Here is a 20112-nt window from a genome sequence, read left to right as displayed (position 1 = left end):
CAATAATTAAATACCATAACATGCAAAAAATGCAAAGAAGAACCAATACTAGGACATATTTATGTAAATTAAGATGTTTTCCAGATTTACATAGATTTGTTGGGAACATAATCTTACAAAGATTCTCGCTGCTTGTGATACGTACATATGAGTTTGATTGAAGCACAGAGAGAGAGAATAGAGAGAGTGTATTATTATGACATAATGAAAGAACATTATATAACATGAATAATGTTGATACATAGTATTCCAACTTAAAATATATTTTAACCGTAAAGTGCATACTATAGTGTATAATGCTTCTGATTGTAATTGTTAGGTGTGATAAAGGACAATAATTAAATTTAGTAACATGTGAAAAATGCAAAAGTATGATTAAAAATGTGCGAATAAAATATGTAAATAAAACAGTAGTAAAGGTTTTTGAGAAATACAAAAACATTATTTTGACAGAGCTCGAGCATTTGTAGTTAATGTAAATTCTGTAAATACAAGTGAATATAATAAAAGTTAGCCAAAATAAAAATATTATTGAAGAAAATAAGAGCATCATATAGTGAGTAAATAAGATATTACTACTCTGATTCCTACGAGAACATGCAGGAAGAATAATATTTACACAGTAAACAGATATTTTAAAGAATACTAAAACAGCGTGGTTTTTGTTGCTTAGAGGAAGAGTATGGTTAGAATTTTTAATTGTAAGATTCGCAATTTTTATAATAATTTTGATGTTACTAGGGAAAGCTACTAATGAAAGTAAGAATGAATTATTTTGATAAATATTAGGTATTATGCTTAGGGTGTGTGAAAAGTATATAGCGGTAATATTCAAATAAAAACTTGTAGTGAAAGTATTATTTATGGAGATATATAAATTTTTTTTAGAGAGTGCTAAAGAAACGTGAGTTACAGTCAAAGGAGGTAAATTATAATAAAAATAGTGAATACTGATATAAACAATTTTCACACTGATATTGTTGCTACATGAAAGAACTCCTAAAAAGAGTAAGAATGCATTATTTTCAATTAAAACATTATTATTTTTAAAGACAAAGAAAAAACTCATGAGAAAACTTGCGATGAATATGATATTATCCGGATTATTTTTGTTTAGCAGTGCAGTAAATGTTGAGGTACTTTTTATCATCTGTCACAGTTGTTGGCGTTTTTCTCGATCAAGATCAGTGATGTTTTTAATCGTAATAATTTTGGATGTATCCGTATGTCTTAGCAGAATGCGCCCCGATGATGACCAAGAGTATTTGTAGTTATTTTATCTGGCGAATTTTTTAGTTTGGGAGAGTAGGAATTTTCCTTTTTGCGTTAGATGATCTGACACGTAAATCCGTTTTGCTTCTTGAGATAGCCCTAGATCTGCTGTATTGAGTTTGCTTGAACTGGAGGTAGAGGATTTTTTATAGTCTTTGATTTTGAGTAGGAAGTCATCTCGAGATTTAATACTATTGAACGACACTATTACAGATCTGGGATTTTTTTCGGACAGTTTTGGTCCTAGTCTGTACATTTTATTGATTTCAGATTGTAAAGGTATCGTGGTATCTCCGTAATTTATGATTTTTGATATTTTTTTAAGAGTTTCCATAATATTTTCATTGTTTGCTTCAGGGATGCCTCTGATGTCGATATTGCACATCTGTGTAATGTACTCCAGCCGGTCAATTTTGTCGTCCTGATGAGAAGTAGTATTTTCTAATACAGCGTTTTGTTTTTTTTAATTCTAGCATATCAGTAATGACCCTTTCTTGCGAGGATTCGATGTCAGTTATTCGTTTTTTTAGAAGGTCTTGCTGATCCGCTAAAAATTTAAATGAATCAAGGATTTCTTTGTTTTGTGCGATAATCGAATCATATTTTTGTTCCACAAAATCCATTATTGTTTTTTTGAAATTGTTTAATTCTAAAATAAACTTATCTGACGTAAGTATACCGCTTGCGCCATCTGCGGTTGATGAAGGAAATTTCTCTGCGTCTGTTGACTGTTGAGTTAGATGTTTGGTAGGTTTGCCGGTAGATGGTTCTTGATCGATTTTTTCATCACAATAATTCATATTCCTGGTCTTTTTTTTAGTAAAAGCTTTAGAGCATTTTTTACATTTCCACTGAGAATTAGGAGCACCACGTATGTTTTCACCAATCTCTGCACAAACAAGATGATAGCCATTATCACAGACAACACAAGATATGAATTCGGCTGGACTGTCAATATTTTTGTCGCAAACGATGCATAGTGTATTCATGTTGAAATAAATTTATAAAAAGTGATTTCGCTGTGAATAAAATTGATTGAATGATGTTTAATATTGATAGTTTCAACACAGTTTAGGCACTTTTGTATTTTTTAACAGCTGGCTCGTTTTAGTACAGAATGACAGATTTATTTTTATTATTTGGTTTTTTTTTTGACAGTTAACATGCAATTTCTTTGTGAAGACAAAAAACATGAAAAAATAGCACTTCACAAGATATAAATGCACTGATTTGAAGCGCGGTCTTTGATTTCTAATAGTTTGGATCTTTGAGTTTAGTACACTTCAGTTTTATGTTGATTTTTATTAAATTATAGCAGACGTAAGAATATGTCAACACTAGACTCAGTAGGTAGAATTGGTAGGTAGATTGGTAGGTAGAACTTGTTTTATTTATTAGCTTTTATAAAATACTCTTGTCTCTATACCTTCCACACACCTCTTAGTTTATTTGTTATTTATTTTTTTGGACGCATATTAATGTCTGTATGCATTTACGGTCATAGTTAAAATGTATATTATATTTTGATTTACTTTACTATTTCAAGTACTATTATTTTAATTCGATAGTAATTACGGCGTTGGTATTTTGCCTTATTTATTAGTTTTTTTTCTAGAGATACAACAGACATTATTTTTCTTCTTTTTTTAAACATTTGTTTTATAATACATATCAGTATATTAAATTTATTTATTTTCTATTTACCTGACGAGTAAATTATTTTACTGTTTTTAGTCTTACTGGTTTTGCAAAAAACATGAATAATTATATGCATATATGAATGTACAATGTACGTACGTACTTTATACATGAAACTTTTCCTTTTTTACATTTATTTGGATTTTATGTTAATCTTAGTATTATTAGCATTTGATTTTTTATTTTTTTTATTTAGTTATGGTATGATAATTATCCATGTATTATGTTTCACTTAAATGCATTAACTGTCAATTTCCTATGTAAAAGCCCGATAGGGCGTTATTAATGAATGATAAATAAACACGAAGACCGTCATACGGCCCCGAGGAAAATAATGATGGTGTGTGGAGTGTATTATAAAGAGAGGAAGTTCTGGGAAGGGCACGGTATAAGGGGTGGATAGGAATCTAGGGATCAGTGTGTCCAGAAGTGACGGACTTAAGAATCCAACCCTCCCACAAACCGTACCGCATGAACCCGGGCACCTCTGCCAACAAAGTCACTACATATAGCGAACCACGTGGACCAAACTTTGCCTGAGGCGTTGGTTATCCAATAAATGGTTCCCAGGGCGGCGGTACAAGGGGTGGATAGGAATCTAGGGATCAGTGTGTCCAGAAGTGACGGACTTAAGAATCCAACACTCCCACAAACCGTACCGCATGAACCCGGGCACCTCTGCCAACAAAGTCACTACATATAGCGAACCACGTGGACCAAACTTTGCCAGAGGCGTTGGTTATCCAATAAATGGTTCCCAGGGCGGCGGTACCCATAACTGCCTAATAGTTTATAATATTAGAGTCCACACTGAATTCAACCTTAATCTCCTTATTGTAGGTACGCCATTATATTTTATATTTATTTTTAATTATTTAAATTATTTTGTCCTGAACGTTAGTCCATAACTTTTTACTAGGAAAACCGTAAGTTAATACAAATAAAAATTTTAATTTTTCTGTCAATGTAGTATTAATAAGTTCTAACTAAGATAACTCTTAACTATTTTTCCATTAATTAAGATAAGATATTAAAATAAAACCTGCAGAACAGCAGTTACGTTTTTTTACAAAACACAATAATAGTTTATGTGTTATAATACAAATATGTATATCATTATATTATTAATATTACGAAAGATTTTTTAAATATTTATACTGAGGGGTCAGTAGGATTTATAGGTCTAATTAGAAGTTCTATCGAGCCGAAACCTCCGATTTGAAAATATCTGGAGTCGGTGAATTATTTTCCCATTTGATCTCTGGTGAGTTGACGTGTTGTTCTTGTATTGTTTTGTATTTATTATGTTTCTCTTATTACACTCTTTTTATTTAATACCAAAAATATACAAATATTTGAGGATCGATGAAGGAAAAGCGACTAAAGCTTCCTTTTTATAATTATAAATTAAACGCTAGACTGTTGCGAGTCTAGTCAATATAAGAGAACCCATTTGACACACTATGCATAAGGACCTATTTAATTGTCTCTTTTCACAAACAAATTATGTAGCAAACTCGACGATTCCTCGCTTACATAGTTTAAAAACTAACATTAAAATAATATCCACATTTTTAACAAAACACAAAATGGTAAAATATTATTTCTGAAAATGATTGAATTATTTAAATTTATTCAATTTCAAACCATAAAACCACTGCTTATTACTCACTTCTGTGTAAAAACACAAGAGTCATAAATAAATCTATATTATGTACAAAAATCGAGGTTTTTTGGATTGTCCCCCATAGACTATAAATCTTCTATACCAATTTAACTGAACATTTCTTCTTATTAGCGCCAGGACTGTTCAAACAGTGGTTTCAATGGTTGAAGAATTCTGGGACGCTCGAGATCGACTTAACACGTTATCTCAGCACTAGAATGAGTTACGTAGTCGAATTAAAGTCCAAATAATGCAGTTAACAGAAACAATATAAATTTCGTGATATTGTATGAAGCAAATGGCAGAAAAATCCGAAGATTCCCGAGGAAGACATGAATCAAATAATTATTTGTGGTAAAATGAGATGTGAGTGATGAACGAAGAAAGAGGTGCTAGGAGAAGATATGACTTGGAAGTGAATGGTTGAACAGGTTGAGGAACCCTGAAGAAAACAAGGCACGATCAAGTGACACAAATAAAAACACTCAAAACGGCATAAAAAACATTTGTTTGCCCTATGCCACTCTCGTATCGAATATGGTATACTAGGATGGGGTTCTGCTACTTCAAGAACATGAAGCAACGATCTAAAGTTCAGGAGGGTATTTTAAATATCATCCTAAAAGTTCCCATAAGGACGCCAAACAACAGAAATTTTCAAATCTTTTACTGACCAAAACATTATAAAAAAATCCAAGGCAAAATTTTTTAATCAAAAGAAAGCGAATGAAAATGGCAGATTAATTTGTCATAATTTTGAATAAACTTACCGAAAACTGCAACCAAGACGGCGGAGAAAAGAAAGAGTACCCTGAACATTGCTCGACAAATGATAGGAAACTAATGATTTCGCAACTTACCACGTCAGCCTTTTATTCAATCTCCTTATCAATTCACATAAAAATAAAATATGTCACATGAGAACGTATCACTTCTATGCGTTTCTACCCCTCTTGTATTCAACAGCTCGGCTGAGAAATGATTATTTGTTTCCACCATCCTACAACGTGGGTCTCTTTAAGACCCAACATCACTAAGATCTTTCCCTTAAACGACCCTCTTTCTCCTTTTAATATATTTCTCATTTTTGATACGTTCATTTATTTTAGAGGTTATTTTTTGGGGTACTATGCCGTCTTGCGCTACCTCCTTCTTATGATGTTTTACACATCTACCTGATGATGGACGCTGTTAACGTTGGCTAAAGAAGGAGGTAGCGCAACACGGCATGATTAAAATAAACCACTTTTATACATTTGGCCGTGAAAATCTCAAATCGCATGTATTTTTTTATTTGTTTTAGCGCCCAGAGAACTTTTCCATATATTTATTACGAGTATACCGGGTGTCTGGAGGTAAAGTGCGATAACTACGGAAGGTGATTCTATATGTAGTATTCAAACGTTTTTTCCTTATAAAAATATTTTTTCTGAGAAGATTTATTTTCTCTCACCAATTTTTAATGTTTTACCTAAAAACTACCATAAAACGTTTGAATTCCGAAAAAAGTTTTTAAATTTTTTACTTGTACTATCATGTAGAATCTTTATACTAACCTGGTAAATTACATCTTTGTCATAAATTAAAAAGACAAATAAAAAAAAATAATGTAAGTACAGGAGTTAAGAAGATACAGGATACATAAATAAAAACAGTGAAAATATAACATTTTAACTGGATAACTTTTCTTTTAATATGTAATATATCATTTAAGAAGAAGATAATACCAATAAATCTAAAAGAAACACGAGTTGGTTCTAGAAATGCAATAAATGCAACGCGCCTCACATTGGAACCTACCAGTAAGACGGCAAATGTACGCCTCATCTACCTATCTATAATGACAGCAAAGCCGCAATCCTACCTACTCGCGATACCTTCTCGAACGAGTGGTACATGGCGACACAAAGTGGGCTGAAAATCGCCTTTCATAGACATAGAGACTTGAATTTTCAAGGGTATTTTATTGGCTAGAAATGGATTCTGCTGATCATTACTATGCTTTAAAATTTCGTATGAACCAATTGCGTGTACAAATGAAGGAGTTATCATTTTTTATGAAAAAATTGTATGGCACTGATATTAAAAATGAGGCTTTCTCTGGAATCATAAGGTTGGCCATTATATTCTTACACACAGATATACCACTATTTATTTGTATTTTTTGACATACTTCGTATTGTGGGGCAACTTGCGATTTTTTTTTTAAATCCTCAAAGTTGAAAAAAAAACTTTTTATGTTGATGATTCATTTTAATGCTTTACATATGAGTATGCTTTGTCTTACTCAGATAATTATGCATACAATTTGTACTTTTCAAGTAAATTATAATAATGAATAGGTAGTTGGTTTAATATAACAGCATTCTGGGTACGTAATCATAATAATTTTAACTCGCATCTGTTTATAAATTTACAAATCCATAAAAGATTTAATAAAACGATAAATAATACTCACAATATTCTTAAGCGGTCTTGCATAAATATCAATAAAATAGTAGTTACCTATCATAGATTTCAATTTCAGATAAGCAGAGATTACCCACGATCGGTCCTTGATTACAATAATAAAAGTTATACCGTAAACATAAAAGTAGTAATGAACTTAAATCATTTCCATGCGATAACGTCATACAACTAACATACTTTACATTCCCGCAACTAAACTGTAGTAAGTCAACTTTTTATTTTTATTTATTTTATTTTATATATATAAGTGGGTACAGGATTTTATATGAGTATATATGGTTACAAAATATATTGAAGTTTACAATCTCACCAATGAAGAAACTGGTTATTGTGCTTGGTAAGAGAGTAACACTAATTATAAGAAAAATAGAATACCATTATGCTATAGGTAAGTATATATATATATATATATAATAGGAACAATATATAAAGAGACAACAACTTAATACAGTGGAGAAGAGTATATACTGATAATAAATATCAATAAAGGGAAAAACAAGCAATTATTCAGTTAATTATTTCTGAAAGTGTAACTTCAGTTTCAGTTTGTATGTTAATATCCATTCTTTTCTTCATTTCAATCGGAAGGTTGTTGAGATACTGTATTCCTAAATAGTTGTTTTGCATTTGTTTGGTATTACATTTTGGAATTTTGATGTTTCTTGGGGATTGCTTTAAGGATTAGCTTCTGGACCACTTTGATCGGGGTTAGAATCTTATTGTATGACCCCCTCATCCAATAATTCCGTATTGAATAAACGACTAGATTAGTGCGTAGTATACTCTTTTTAGGTTACTTCTTCTTAAATATTTCTTAATTTTATGATTATATATACACACTTTCTGATACGCTCAACCAATTCACAGATATGTCTTTTCCACTTCATATTTTGTTCTATTATCACCCCGAGATATTTAATTTCTGATACTGAGTTCAATATTGAACAGCTTTGGATACATGTGTTTTTATTACATTTGTTATTGTGAATAATTATTTTAGTGTTATTGGAGTATTTGTAGTTTGTTAATTGAGAAATGTATATAGTATGTCTTGTTAGTGTTCAATGACAGAAGTATCAAACCATTGTTTCAATGTGTTCATGCTATTATTTGCTTGTTCGTTTACTACATTCCAGTCGATCCCATTCACTATAAAGGCCCGTTTATAATAGGAATAAGCGGTAAGAATAAGCCGTAAGGCCCTAGGCCGTAGAAGTTGGAAGATGGGAAACCTGTGTATCCGTTTATAATAGATGGCAATAATCTCTTATTTTTTCCATAACCGAAAAGATGGTCCAACTTTAACTTTTGCGGTTACGGATTACAGAAAGCTGAGATATATACCGAGATTTATGTATTTTCGATCGATACTCTATGGATCTACTATTTGACAAGAGTGGTTAAATTCAGGTTTATTCATGTATTTGACAATCGAATCGAACAATAATTTTGTGAACAAGTATTTACGCGGAGTTAGATATTTTACCGAATTTTATATATAAATTTGCTGAAGACGAAAGTGATAAAAATAATGGATATAAATGACGCAGAATTGATTTCTTGGGTCGAGCAATTTCGTCATTTATATGACAAGAAAGAAAAAGATTATAAAGACCGAAATGTCGTTGAAAACTCCTGGTTATTTATTGGTAACAAATTGAAAGCATCAAGTGAGTGTAATACAATATGTTTGATAAATATTAATACTTCTATATATTATTACTAACATCAGAGATTTACACATTTTTTACCGTTTTGTATGCGCACATAAAAAGTTAGGTTATTTTGTTAGGGAAGGCTCTCTAGCTCCTTATCTTTTTAAATGTGAATCAATTGATACTTTAACGTATAAGTTTCAATTAGTTTAAGTGGGCTGAATACACGTCACATACAATTTTATATAAAATAATCTGGATGGAATACAGTTGTACAAACAATTATAATTATTGCTTCTAGGTTCTGAATGTAGATTGCGATGGATTGCCTTGCGGAGTCGATTTGCAAAAGAACGATGCAAATTTGAACGATCTGGATCAGGAGCATCAGGTCACAAAGAATGGCCACTAATGAAAAATTTATCATTTTTATACGAATATGTAAAACGACGGAAAACATTTGGTAACGTCGAGTTACCAAACAATGATACTGAAAATGATTCTCCAGATTTTTGTGATGAATCACTTACATACGATGACATTCAGTTCCTTGATGGAACATCAAAAGAATATGTGGAAAATCTGGACGAACAAACTGGTTTGTGATTTTATTTAAAAATTTTATAATATGGCTTTATAGATACTATCATCAGACACTTTCGGTTGTAGCAATTATGTTTATGTTTGAATGTATAAAGTAAAATTGAGAATGATTTTATACAGCTGATGAGTGATTCTTCCATCTATAATGATTTGTCTCGATTATAAACATAGTAATAATACTAATTACATTTTCAGTTACGCTTGAGGGTTTTGGTGTCATACCAATGGACGAGACCATAGAATCTGTAGGCTGCACTCCGAGAGCAACAAAACGCCCGCGCTCCAGATCCACACCATTAAATGAACAAAATCCCAACATAGCATCCGTCCAAGCCAAAATGGATGAAGCCGTAGAAGTTTTCAAAAAATTTGTAACGGACAAAAACACTTTGAGTGTAGAAGAAAATTCATTGCAAAACTTTTGCAATTCACTATATGCTGATATGAAAAATATAGAAAAAAACTAATTTGATAAAGTGCAAAATAGAAATTATGCAAGTAATTTCCAAATATTCTGAGTAATACATATTGCATAATATGTATTACTCAGAATAATTGGAAATTTATATATATATAATTTTACATAAATTGTATTTTTTTTCTAAACACGATCTGTACAATTTTTCTTCAAGTGAAAAAAAAAATAAATAAATAAAAGACAATAAAAATTGCTATTTTTTTTTAATTAACATTTATTATTAAAAAAATAATAATAATTACAAAGGCGATGTCTGATCTGTCTTACATTAAGGATACATTGAGTTTCCATTTATTGAGACTTCAGTTTACTAGAGTGTAAACGCATTAAAAACTTACTAAATCTCGATATCACTCTGGTCTGGATCCTCTTGAAATATGTGCCCACTGCCAAGGAACTGCCCCTTCATGCAAAAGATAATGTGCCATGCTGTCACGTAGAGCGATCATTGATCTTGATGGATTATTCGCACCCATGCGTCCTATCCTTTGAAAACCACATCACTTTGTTCTTCTCGAAATAAGCCTTCTGAAATTTGACCATTATCTCTAACAGTGTCACAAAAATTTGAAGGGCAATACACTAGTTGTTCGGCATTTTTTTCAGAGATTCGCAGAAAATTGTGTAAACATATTGTGGCAGCGGTAATCCTTTCTACATTATCAACTTCGGCAATGATACTATTTCTCAAGATTCTCCACCTAGATGCTAAAATGCCAAAATAATTTTCTATTGTTCTCCTTGCTCTTGATAATCTGTAATTAAAGATTCGTTTTTCTTGATTTAAATTCCTTCCCGGAAAAGGTCTTAAAATGTATGGTTTTAGAGGAAAAGCCTCGTCTCCAACAAAGTAATACGGAAAATCAATATTTGTGTTCGGTAATGGTGTACCTGCTGGTAATTTTATTTTACCGGAGTCCAAACCTCGGCCGAAGGCTGACTCCGAGAATACTCCACCATCACTTTGCGAGCCATATGCTCCGATGTCTAAAAGTGTGAATATGTAGTCAGCATCACAAACAGCCAAGAGGACTATGCTGAATGTTTTTTTATAATTAAAAAAAGCAGTTCCTGAATTTTTAGGTGCCTGAATTGTAATATGTTTACCATCGATTGCACCGCAGCAGTTAGGGAGATTCCATTGCTTATAAAATTCGTTGGCTTTTTCTCTCCATTCTTCGACTGTCGGTTGTTTGCAATATATGGGACTAAGAACATCCCATATTGCCTCGCAAGTTTCCTTTATTATTACATGTGCAGTGGTTTTTCCAATCATAAAGGACCATGCAACTACTTGCAGACTGCAGCCTTGAGACAAATGGCTAAAATAATATAAGTACATTATTTTTTACATCAAAATGAATAAATATAATTCTCAACATTATAAATATTAAAAGATATTATCACTTACAATAATGTGATAACTAGTCTATGTTCCGGACTTAAAGGCTCACGTCTGCTTCGCTTTACTAATTTGTGTTGTAGAAGTCCTAACAATTTATAGAAATTGGTCTGCGACATTCTTGTATATTTCTTAAATTGATCGTTGTCTACTGTCGCCATGTCTTTAAACAAATTATGGAAATGTCCTGTTTTCTTCCTTTTATGATTAATGGGACGCACACTCCAACGCCGTTTTTTCCTTATTTTTTTCGTCAACTGTGTGTCTCCTATTGCAGCGTATGCTAGTCCCAGAATTGACAAAAACATTCCGCATGCAACAATATCTGATGAATCCATCGTTTCAATATTTATTTATATAAAACAATATTACTTTTATAAGATGGAGGAAGAATATACTCTCGGTTGACAGATGGTTGACAGTTGACATAGACAAGTGACAGCGGCATAGTCACTTCTATGGACGTATTCTATTCTATTCCTATTTCAATTATAAACGACGATCTTAAATATTACGGATTACGGATTACGGCACCGGCTTATTCTTACCGCTTATTCCTATTATAAACGGGCCTTAATAGCTGTGTCGTCGGCATATGATATTATGTTTGCGTTAAGTGGTAGTTTGAAAATATCGTTGACATGAATTATAAATAGTAGGGGCCTAGGACTGTGCCTTGCGGTATCCCGAAATTATTTTTTAGCGGTAGACAAAGTGAGTTGTTTATCTTGACTACCTAGTATCGTTCAAATAAATAACATTTTATCCATTTTAGAGCTTTATCGTTTATCCCAACACAATTCAATTTTTTAATAAGTTTATCATGAGAAATACTATCGAAAGCTTTTTGATCTATGAACATTTGAAAGATTTGTCTAATGTGTCCTGAATTATTTTCGATAATTTGGCAATTGCATCTTGGGTTCTACTATTTTTCATAAATCCATATTGGTTGCCGTGAATTACGTCATTTTTGTCAATAAATTCAGTAAATCTTTTTTTGATAATTTTTACAAAGTTTTTCGCAATGTTTGAGATCAGCGATATTGGACGATAATTTGTCACTCCTTCTGGGTTGCCAGATTTGTGAATTGGAGTGATGATGGTTTGTTTATGTATATATAGTTGGGAATATTCCGCTTTGGAGACTAATGTTGATTAAATGTGTTAAGGGTTTTGAGATATATTCTTTGGTAGATTTTAGTGTTTCGACAGTATTTCCATCGAAACCTGGTGACGATCTTCAGGCTGAAGTAAGGTGAAACATGTTAATTTTGTTTGAGATATTAATGTAAAGGTTCTGTTCGTCATTAAACGGTACTTTTTAATTTGATTTGCAAGGTTTTTGCCTACATTTGCAAAGAATTTGATGAATATATTAGCGGCATCTAAAGGATTTTCTTTGCTATCTTTCTATGTATTTCACTTTTTTTATGTTTTTTCTTGACTATGATTTCATTTATAACATGCCAGACTTTTTTTGAATCGCTCTTTGTTTCTTCTAATTTTAGTCGAAAATAGTTTTCTTGTGTGTTTTTTATTAAATAAGTAAGTTTGTTTTTGTATGCTTTTAGGTGATTCTTTAGTATTTCATTTGTAGGTTGTTGGATAAATTTTTTGTTTAGTGCTTCTTTGTGTCTGATTGATACAATTAATCCAAAAGTTATCCATGGCTTCACCGGTTTAAATGTTGATGATTTTTTTCTGGAAACAATGAATTGTGCAGTACTTACGTGCGTTGATAGGTTTTTTCAAATAGTTCGAATCATTTATTCGTATCATTACAATTGAAGATGTCGTGTCATTTCTCTTTATCTAGATTATGTACTAGGGCATTTATGTTGAGCGTTTTGCATCGGCCGTTGTCATTCTCCGGAGTTAGGGTTGGTATTGGTTAACATTTTTGTTTGTAATTATACGTAAAAATGCACCCGAAATGATCTGATGACTGTCGTTTGTATGACTGCAGATACTATATTTTTTAAATCTTGAATATTTGTAAACACATGATCTATGCACGAAGGTCGTTGACCCGGGATAATTCTAGTAAATGAATTAATACACGATATATTATTAAATTCTCTATTTCGATAATTATCTTTGTCATACGATGAGTAATCATTTTCGATATTGAGGTGAATATGTCCGACAATGATGGTTTTATTATTTCTGTTCGCAGGAAGAATGTGTTTTAGTTCATCCACTTTGGTTGGTAATATTGAGGCATTGGTTCTATAGATAGCGAATATGCTAAAGGTGTACTTTTGGAAATTGATTTCCATATTTAAAATGTTGACATTGTGCATGTGGATTTCTCTGTCAAAAGTCACAACATATTTATTTGAAATAAATATTGCGATTCCGCTGTTTTTATTAATTTGGGTATTTGTTGCATAGTATGTGTAACCCAAAATATTATAAATTATAATAATAAAAAAATAAAAATTCCATGATGTGGGGAGGTTAGTGTAATCCCACACTTTCCATATATATATATGTACATATTTTTTGTACAGTAGGTATGTGAAATTTAAGAAATATATGACGAAGAATAAATTAACAACAAAGTAATTTTTTGTATTTCTTTGGCATTCACTATGTAACAATTTCTAGATCTTTGTTTTTAAATTTTTTGTTTTTATTGAGTTTTTTGTTTTTAATGAGTTTTTATTATTCAGAATGTACATTTGTTACGTGTAAATTTTTTTATAAAATTAGCGACCGGTTTCGACACGTCCAGCTTAGATAATAATAAGTGTGTTTTTAACATCTATAGAAAACCTACACACACTGACTGTGTTATACCTTCTACTTCAATTCATACTTTGTCCCATAAACTCGCCTCCTTCAACTCAATGATACATCGAGCCATTAATGTCCCTTTAAATATGGAGAATTTCAATAATGAAATTAACATTATAAAACAAATAGCTCTAAACAACGGATATAAACCTTACATAATTAATCGTTTAGTTAATAAGAAACAAACCAAAATATTTTCTAAAAAAGTACATTTATAGTGGAGATAATAACACTCAATCTAGTAAAAATCTAATATATAAAAAAACTTCTTTATACAGGCGACTTATCCTTAAAAATATCCGGCATGTTACCAGTTAATATTTCGACAGCTTTTTACACTAATTCTAAAGTAAAAAACTTAATTAATAACAAGGATGTTTCAAATAAATTAGATAAAAATGGGATATACACTTTAGAGTGTAATGATTGTAACTCGCAGTATGTAGGTATGACTACAAGAAATTTCAAAACCAGAATTAGGGAACACGAACTATGTTTAAAAAATAATAATTTCTCCGAGTTCGCTAATCATTTGATATAGACAGGCCATAGCTTCAACCGGGATAAAACTAAGTTTAAACATTCTAACATTAATAAATATTTTAATTTGTGCGCATTAGAAACATTAGAAATCAACAATAAAATTAATTCAAGCATTAATATAGTAAATAAAATAATAGCACCTTGCAAATCACCTCTATTGACAATGTTCCCCGTTATGTTGACTCCTCCATCCGTTTCCCTCTCAACCCCCTCCCCCTCCCTCAAATCCCTCCCACCAAAGAACCAAACTAAATAAAACCCCATATTTCTGCACTTAAAAATTTTGTTTTAAAATAGCTAGTTAATGACACGGACGTGTCGAAACCGGTCGCTAATTTTATAAAAAAATTATACGTAACAAATGTACATTGTGAATAATAAAAACTCATTAAAAACAAAGTAATTAACAACTATGCAGGGCGTGGTCTTGAGTGAGCTTGGGCCCAGCGCTCATTCAATAGTGGCGTTTGGTGCTGGTAGGCTGCAGTCACCAACGTGTTGGCGGAGGCCACTAGCCGCATCCTGGCTCCAGTTACCCGGTGTCTCATCAGGACGGCAAATCTATTTAGTAATAATTTTCTGAACATTGTCGATGCGCTGCTGTATCTTCGGTATCCAAATATGATTCTACAGGCGTCATTATATTGAATTCGGAGTCGTTCGTTCAAGCAAGTTTGGTAGTGACATGTCTCACACGTATACAGGCCAGTACAGAATGCGTTGAACAGTATTTTTTAACGGTATTGCTGCATTTGCAGAACCTGCAGGCAATCATATTAGACAGTATGCTTAGGCTTCTCCTTTGTCGTTCGATATCGCCATCGTCCGATAGGTCTTGATTAATAATGTGCTCCAAGTATTTTACGTTTGAACATGTATTTATTATTGCCTCGTTAAGGTATACGGGGAGCATCTTACTTGTATCTGGATTTTTTCCTCGGTTTTATCGCTCGATGAATGCGTGTCTGTTAATATTATGCAGTCTGTTACATATATCTAGTCTGTTAAGTGATTTTATTGTTACCACGAGTTCGTCTAAATGCCGTTCGATGCTCCTTACATTCATATAAAATATGGTTAGGCTAACTTCTGAATTTATCGCTAAAATGTTGTTTGTTTCGTTCACCGATGTATATATTCTTTTGTCCATTGATAAGGTTTTATCTATAGTATTTACCACAAAGTTATCCATATCGAAGAAATAATTATATTGAAATTCATAAGTAGCCGTGAATCATCTTTGTTTGTTTCACTGTTGGAAAACGGTCTTGTTGAGAGCCTTTGTGTTTTTTTATCGCTAATAAGTAGGTGTGCAATTTTATTAATATTCTTTTTTCTGTTAGGCGATTTAAACCATTTTTTGTATCTATGTGCAATTGATGCTATCAGCACGGTGGTCGTCCGATATATATGCTTTGAATTTTCTATTATTCCTGAAACAGTTGTAACAGATTGGTATATTGTTTATTTCTGTGCATTTTGCTAGGGTGTGGTCTTTTGCACAATGGGGGCAGGTATGAGGTTGCGTTCTGTTCAGGCATCAATGCTGTGTTTCCATACTTCAGGCAATGATAACACTGCGAAAGGGGGTTAAGATCTTCAATCGGGACTCTTTGGTATTTTATGTTGATTTTTCCAATGTTAACAAGTATTTTTCTGATGGCTCCTGACGTTTGTAGTAAGTAGTTTGACATGTCTTGTTAGGACGTCTTTTGTTGGTCGAATTTTTTGAGTTTTAGAGATTTCTTTTATGAGTTTGAAATCATCTTTTTGGATATTTCGTAGCCCCTCATTTTGCTGAGTTATGCCTAAGACAATTTCATCTTCTGACAAATTCGATTTTAATCTTTTTACGATCATTATTGGTTTTCTCTTCTTTGTTTCTTCAGCGTTTATGTTTTCGCCGAATGTTTCATTTATTTTTGTGGCCAACTTTTATACGTCTTCCTTTTTTACATATTTATAATCATTGTCCGTTGAGGTTTGTGCACCACCTATAAACATAAAAAAAAACCGATCAACACCAACATTCACAAATTTATATACATATATTACCTATCTATATCCTTGAATTATAAAAATGCATTGTTGTAAATCGAATAGTCATACAAATAACACATAAATAATGTTTACCTGTCCTTTTTTGTTTTTCGTAATTGGTGATAATGAATTCGGACATATCGACTGAACATCCATTTTATAGCAGGGTCTGAATGGGTTAATTTCTCTAAGCGCAGGCACTAACGACTAACGAATTGTCAGCGAAGATTGCCGGAGATAGCCGAGCGATGGTGAAGGAAAGGAGCGGGGGGGTGGTATGCGCAGAACGAACCTAATTTGGTACTCCAACAGGTCGTTCTTATCGTGGACAGAGAATAGACTTGGGGAATCCACTTCTTGTGCTAATATGCTTACACATAGAGTGTTAGATCGTGAAAGTTTTACTCCCAAATTCAATTCTGCTCTTTTTTGTGTAAGGATCTCCAAATTGACCTGTTGACAATAAAAATGTATAAAAATATGAATAGCTAGCACAGACGCGTGAAAAATCACGGGATATTTAATATATTTCTCTACTTCCTACACTAGCTTGCGCCTTGTTGTAAGTCTACGACTTCATTTTTAGTGTAATAATAAAAACAATATAGGAATAGAGTTGAATAAATCAAAACAATAGAGGTAAATAAAATAAAGGCAAGTAAGAATTTTATTTACACATTGTTATATCCAGAGATTTTAAATAAATTAATTAAATAGATAACTATATAATAAGAAAAAAACATAGTATTAAAAAAGATTAATAAAAATATTTGAAAAATTATCTGTCCGGGGTAAATAAAATTAAATTGACGTAATGGGATGCAAGATATTATCAGCCGCCGAGAGATCACTTGTTATAAGGTTTTTCTTTAATCCTTGTATTGAATACCTTTTGTGAACAAGACGTGTTTAGTTCGGAATCTAGCCTATTGTTTACAGGGTGTCTGGGGGGAAAAGTGCGCTAACTTCAGGGGATGATTCTACATGATTTTAGAAGTAAAAAAGATGAATAACCTTTTTGTTTGCATGGGAAAATAAATATTCTTCTATGGGAAAATATTTTTTTATGGGAAAATGAAAATTTCGAAAAACGTTATTTTTCTTTTTTACTTCTACCATTATTTAGAATCACCTCCCGAAGTCAGATCTCTGAGGCGTAGGTATGGTAAAACCATCTACAGGGCCAGCCGAATGCGGGCGCAATTGGAGCAGTTTGCTTCGGGCACCAAATCGCCAAGTCCTAACGCAACGCCATTGAGATTATTTTACATAAAAACGGCGCTACACAAAAATACAAATTATCCGAACATTATTGATAACAGTGGCTAACCTACCTAGGCTAGACTGGTTTTGACAGTGGACGCCAAAATGTTTACTTGCGCCAGGCACAAACTATTTATGCAAATGCAGAGATACGGAAAGATTGGTCAGCTGGTGTAAAAGGAACGAATAAGAGTAAGAAAAGGTTGCTTAGATGGTTTGGACATTTGGAGGAAATGAACGAAGGAAGGAGATGGAAGACATGGCACTAACGAGTGATTTAAATACTTAAGTCAGGACATGTTCAGATTCAGAGGAAATATGTATTAATGTGAATGAGTTGCCTATCCGTGCGGGAAACATTGTGAGTTACTTGAGGTTAAATGTTAATGTTGGGTAAGGTTAGGTAAGCAAGGAGTATACCGAGACAGAGTTATCTGTCCTCTCTGTCTTCTCTTGCGGTTAAACATCATGACCACTTAACGCAGTCATTTCAACAAGAGATATTATTAAATAAATAATAAGATTACCTGTTGTTTGTCCGAGTGTTTGATGTAGAACTGGCGGAGAATTTGTCTGGCGCAGAAGGACATGTGGCGGAACCGAGATAACTTCCCCATAGCGTGACAACATTGACGGCACAAGTGGAACTCTGCATTATCCAGCTGGAATCACCCATACATACAAAGTCAATCATCAACAAAGGAATCATGTTTAGCATAAAACAGTCCATTACGCTTTATTGGGACACATTGGCCCCAAACATTTCGTCCCAAATAAGTGAAGTTAATCTACTGACTGTGGTGACATCCGTAATCTTGACAACAAAACAACAGGCAAACAAATAAAGTATAATTTATTCCAAAGTCATTAGAGAAGCTGCACACATCAAATAAAAAGTATTTTCTGAAGCAATATTTATCACAAGCGATTTTGTACTTATTCTTCACAAATATCTCTATTTCTTTGCACATAAGGTGAAATCGCTTACATCTGATGATGGACACTGTAATGCTGTCCGAAAGGTTGACTAAAGAAGGAGGATGCGCAACAAGGCTCAAGAACCAAAAACATAATCACCATTATACTGCTCTGAAAATGTCAAATCTTTATAATACAGTAATGTTTAAATAGATTAAATTATACATTGATAATACCTTTTGTCCGGAGAGAATCTAAAAAATTATCCCATAATTGCTTTTCGATGAAAAAACATCTACTTCTGTAGACAAGCAACATTGGCAAAGTCGAAAATCTAATGTTTCCACATCGTTTGCCATCTTTATGGTTTGTAGTTCAAAAACTAAAACACGGATCGGTCTTTATCATTTCTACACATCTGTCCCGATGATGGTACACTTCAAGGCTTCCCGAAACGTTGCCTTAAATAAAGAAGGAAGAGCAAGACAGATTTATACCACAGGAGTTTGAAAACAACGCTATTCTTTAAGTCGTTAGAATCATACACGAATCAATCAATACTTTTTAAAGCGTTTAACATTAACCGCTTCGGCGAATAAAAAAACAAAAACAATCTTCCTCATTAAGAATTTAAGCATTTAATGGAAACAATGCAGGCGTTATTATTATTAAATAATTTGTTATAGAAGAATATTATTGATTATTGCTTGACATATCGTGTATATTGAGTCAAAACTGACAGATGTATTATTGTATTCCATAGAAAACGATAGATATGAGCTGTGTTTCTAGTGATGGGTAGAATCGAAACATTTGATTGCGAAACGTTCCCGGATTCGACATACAATTAATTATTAATAGGGTTTTTGGCGTTTTAGGAGGGTCAACGTTTCTTTAATATAACAACTAAGCACGAGGGACATTTACTCACAAATCCTCTTTAGTTATATTACACTATATATTTTTTATTGAATGTTTACTTTAACTCTAGAAGCCTAATCTATTTTATAGGTACATAAAGTCTTAACATACGTCTCAGAGACGTACACATGTAAATAACAGCCAGTAGGCCAAAATATACCTACTTGTGCCCTATTTTTCAATGGAAAGTTAAGGTTGGTATGTAAAGTAATAATAAAACACAGTTTTATCAATGAAAACTACTATCACAGGTGTTTATTACAACAAATCAAAACATTATGCTTATATTTAAACAAAAAAATCATCTTCTTAAAAATCAACTTGAACATATGTTTTTTTAAAATAATCATATATTTTTTTAAGATTATTTTCTTATTCTTAG

At 32.4% G+C, this 20112-nt stretch overlaps 1 protein-coding gene and 1 long non-coding RNA gene across 2 annotated transcripts in view; one reads left to right on the top strand and one right to left on the bottom strand.

Moving 5' to 3' along the window:
• Window positions 1-20112, bottom strand: part of LOC149415985 (uncharacterized) — a 498120-nt gene that overhangs the window by 200622 nt on the left and 277386 nt on the right. The window lies entirely within an intron of this gene.
• LOC149415994 (uncharacterized) lies at window positions 8396-9967 on the top strand. The gene is made up of 3 exons (XR_016303624.1): window positions 8396-8775; window positions 9062-9358; window positions 9559-9967. It is a non-coding gene; the product is annotated as an uncharacterized LOC149415994 (long non-coding RNA).

The sequence above is a fragment of the Hesperophylax consimilis genome, chromosome 17, assembly GCF_061612785.1.
Source record: "Hesperophylax consimilis isolate HC1 chromosome 17, BYU_Hcon_1.0, whole genome shotgun sequence".
Lineage (NCBI taxonomy): Eukaryota > Metazoa > Arthropoda > Insecta > Trichoptera > Limnephilidae > Hesperophylax > Hesperophylax consimilis.
The sequence above is the reverse complement of the archived record's forward strand: the minus strand, read 5'-3'. Positions and strand labels throughout refer to the sequence as shown.